Raw genomic sequence first — 4,510 nt, forward strand, 5'->3', positions numbered from 1 at the left:
CGTTTACTTCCGTTCGTTACGTTACGTTAACTTCTACTACGTACTTACGTACGTACTTACGTACGTTACGTTGTTGTTGTGTGTGTGTGTGTGTGTGTGTGTGTGTGTGTGTGTGTGTGTGTGTGTGTGTGTGTGTGTGTGTGTGTGTGTGTGTGTGTGTGTCTGTGTGCGTGTGTGTGTGTGTGTGTCTGTGTGCGTGTGTGTGTGTGTGTGTGTGTGTGTCAAATGTAATTACACGCATGTATAGGATGGACTCGTGGTACGGCCGGGTAGGCGTGGGCGTGGGCGGTAGTGGGGCGGGCCGCGTGGGCCTCGCGTGTATAGGACCAGCCGACCACCTGCACAATGTAAACGCATTGCTGGCTGAGGTCCGGTTCAGAACGTCGGCAAACAGGCGGGGAACAGATCTCCTTTATTTATTATAGTTGCCGCGATATGATCAGTATCTGCGTAGCTGTGCCGCGGCTGGTGCTGACATGCGAGAGAGCGGCGTAGCTAGAACTGAGGGTTTAACTGCGAACTAGGTGCAATACGACTGGATTCGATTTGGCTGGATCGCCGGGATTCGAATTTTGAATCGAGGCATCGAGATACATCGAGTCTATGCAACGCGCTGGTACATTGATGCTTAGTTTATGATAAAGCTGTGAGCGTATTCTGCTATAATGGATGTCATTTCGTTTAGCAACGGAAAATTACACATGGCAATGTATCTTCGCAATGCTGAAACGGTCGCTGTATCTATATAGCTAGTGTAACCATGAATTGGAGGCGCCGCAAAAAGCAACTTCACTGGCATTTCTTCGTTACTCGTAGAGACGCAATAACAAAGGTTTCTGGTTAATTTGTTAGCAATCCTTTTTACCATATTGGTGTTACTGAATCATTTGAGGAACATACAGGTACACTTTTCTTGCATCATTGTTTGATTGACGTGCGATTATCTATTTACAACGACGAGTACCAGTCTCATCATCCAGTGCCCAGTGAGAGGCTCTACTGAAATCAACTGACCCAAACCAGCTCATCATTTGATTCATTATGAATGACATCTAGTAAGCAGAAAAACGCTCACCATATCCGGAATAAAAAGAGGAAAATCACGGTTGCAGTACAAATTGCGGTAAAACTGCTGTAATGTAATGTATAACGTAAAAGTTTAATTACATTATCAATGTGTATTTCTTTGCAGGAACAATATGTTCTGTCGTGATAGGTTGGCTATTGATGCTATAGTGACATGTTTTTTGCACATCTTCTATCCAAACGCCGTTTATCCGATGGCGCAATCCTTTGCGGTTTATTGTAATAAGAGTGTCACCGCTATCACATGTACGTGTTGTCAAATATTGTCGAGGCTTTGCTATTGAGTTTAAACAACGACGAAAGCACATGTGCAATACTGGAAGTATGTTACAGTAGAGCCTAGCGTTGACGGATAATATTGCAAGCAAATCTGAGCTCAATATAAAGTGGGCGCGAGATAAAGAAAGAAGTAAATTGTGCATATATTACTGAACAGTAAACATTAAACGTTCATGTTAACAAGAGCGGATAATACCTAGTATAGTATATTTCATAGGATAATAATAGTAGGTATTATCCGCTCTTGATGTTAAGGTGCTCCCGCTAGCAAACGTGCACGTGCAAAGTTACACGTGCTCGGCCTCTGCACAGATAAGCTTAGCTCTCAAAATATTGCATTGACCAAAAAATATAAAATTACATGATGTGGCGCCATCTAGTGTCAGAAATTGACATTTAGATAGAATATTTAGTATAAGTTAGCTATAAAGTAAATAAGGTAAATAAGTTATAACCAAATAAATAACGATGTTTACATCTTTTGTATGCACGTGTAATATCACCTTTGTACTTGGAACAAGAGATCTCGGTCAAGTTAATGTGCATTTAGTTTTTTTCTTCTGATATTTCTGATTTTCTGATACTTCCCACTGATATGTGACAGGTGGTTTGAGTATATATAGCGTTTTCCTTCAATCCGTCTTGCCGAAATTGACCGACCACGGATTGTATCTTCGAGCAACTCGGGCCCGATGGACATCGGAATACTTATGGACTCCAGATTTTCCGCGTTCATTGGGTGCCCTTTTGCCATGCAATATAGGCAACCACACGATACAACAAAGGTATCTTATATTATATACGAACAATCTCGTAACAGCAGAGACTGAATGCACGGTCGGCCCATTTCATTGCCTGTATATTTCGTATACGGGCTAGTGTACTTCATTCGTTGCTCTTGCAGATAAGAGTGTAATCGACATAATATGCCATTGTAAAGCAGGGAATGACAAACCACCGCTTACTGTTCTGTATTCAATCAATCAATCGAATTTGTCAACTTATAGATTTTTAGGGATCTGGCATAAACAGAACTTTTTAGGCATGGGATGTACAAAAAAAAAACAGATATATTTAACAGAATATAACGGAGTATTCTAACTAGCGTAACTTTATTTCAGGGATACATGAACTCAATTAATTAATTAACAAATTTAGCTATCGTACACCAGATTATATAAGCATGTATGCATGTAGTTTACTAAATATAAGTATTGTTTTCAAACGTATTCGGAAAAGGAACTTATAAAGTAACGACGTTCCGTCTAGTCCGACTATTACGTTATACTTCTTTGCTATATGTAAATGCCACGGGAGCACGTCCCAGAATCACGAAGCGGATGCGTGATAATCTCTAAAGAAATGTGCGACCTAAGAATTGCGAATATTCACCCCGGTGAGGGGGTGGTGGGGGTGGGTGCCGAATGATGAAATCTATTATTAATAAATATCACCCACGATCTATATATAATTGCAAACCTCTCAGGTTATGGACCTATTTGTGTAGTAATTCAAATTATTGCTTGGTATCTAGTTTGACAAGACAGAATAGACCATTATAAGATGCGAATTTGGGTGTTTATGGAGGTGGCGCTGCTGACTCCTTACAAGACATTGCTGCAGTGATATCTGTGTACGCACTCGCGCGCGCATAACTTCACGTGAATACTTGAATAAATACGAATAGATGCGGTTCAGCTCGCACTCAAGGCTGGCTTATATTGCTGAAAATGCTGTGGAAAGCAACCGTGATAGTTCTCGTGGTATTGGTGGCTCAGCTTTCCGCCGTACCGCTACGCGATCAGCTCACGGTGCGAATCCGGGCCACCAAGCATAAACCTACCGTTGAGAAGGATGCCGAGCGCTTTAATGAGGTGGTGCACGTGGAACCAACCAAGGCATACACCTATATGCTAATGAATGAAACTGTTGATAGCTACGACGACGTAAACCATGGTGTGAATTGGGAAGATACTAATAACGACACAAGTGTTAGTGGCAGCGGCAACGGCGACGGAGTGGAAGCTGAGGAAAACAGAGAAGAAACTATGACAAACGAAACTGAGAACGAAGAAGATCACAAGGGGACGAAAGAGACGGCGAATAATGAAGAAAATTCCGATAATCAAGACAATGAAGGTGATGCTGATGCTGATGCTGACAACGAGGATGCTACTGCATATAATTACAATGAGGATAATGATGGTTGTGATGAAGGCGACGACGATGGTAGCAACGAAGACGACGACGACGACGACGAATCGTCATCATCATCGTCGTCGTCATCATCATCGTCGTCGTCATCATCATCGTCGTCGTCATCATCATCGTCATCGTCACCGTCATCGTCGTCATCGTCGTCGTCGTCTTCATCATCATCGTCGTCATCATCGTCGTCATCATCGTCATCGTCATCGTCATCGTCATCGTCGTCGTCGTCGTCTTCATCATCATCGTCATCGTCATCTTCGTCATCGTCATCTTCGTCATCTTCATCGTCTTCATCATCGTCGTCTTCATCGTTGTCATCTTCATCATCGTCATCGTCGTCGGACGATGATGATGACGATGACGATGATAATGACGACGATGATGATGAAGACGACGATGGCGACGATGATGAGGACGATGACGATTGTGATGATGATAATGATGATGACGAAGAAGAGGAAGAGGAAAACGTAAGGGAAGACGAAGAGGAAGAGGAAAAAGAAGAAGAAGATGAAGAGGAAGACGAAGAAGAAGATGAAGAGGAAGGGGAGGCGGATCAGGAGGAAGAGGATCAGGAAGTAGAAGAAGAAAAAGAAGAAAGGAGAAGAAGATGATGATGATGCATCAGCAGGAATAATATGGAAATGGGCAACTTTTAGCTGCAATCCGCAGGTATAAACTGGTATTGATCGATCCATCATTATTTACATATCATGAATACAGGCGTACATGAATTAGAGATCTCTGGTTCCTGCACCGCTGATTATATATTATATGTATATATATATATATATACAGAGAGAGAGAGAGAGAGAGAGAGAGAGAGAGAGAGAGAGAGGAGAGAGAGAGAGAGAGAGAGAGAGAGAGAGAGAGAGAGAGAGAGAGAGACAGACAGAGAGATAGAGAAAGAAAGAGAGAGAGCGAGAGGAAAAAG

The 4,510-nt window shown here is 42.4% G+C and overlaps 1 long non-coding RNA gene across 1 annotated transcript in view; it reads left to right on the plus strand.

Moving 5' to 3' along the window:
* Positions 1-4,153: 4,153 nt before the first annotated feature.
* Positions 4,154-4,510, plus strand: part of LOC106814796 — a 1,325-nt gene continuing 968 nt past the window's right edge. The window contains exon 1 of the long non-coding RNA XR_001394664.1: positions 4,154-4,248. This is a non-coding gene — a long non-coding RNA (uncharacterized LOC106814796). The remainder of the gene's footprint in view (positions 4,249-4,510) is intronic.

This window comes from Priapulus caudatus, unplaced genomic scaffold (genome assembly GCF_000485595.1).
Source record: "Priapulus caudatus unplaced genomic scaffold, Priapulus_caudatus-5.0.1 Scaffold27, whole genome shotgun sequence".
NCBI classification, from domain to species: domain Eukaryota; kingdom Metazoa; phylum Priapulida; class Priapulimorpha; order Priapulimorphida; family Priapulidae; genus Priapulus; species Priapulus caudatus.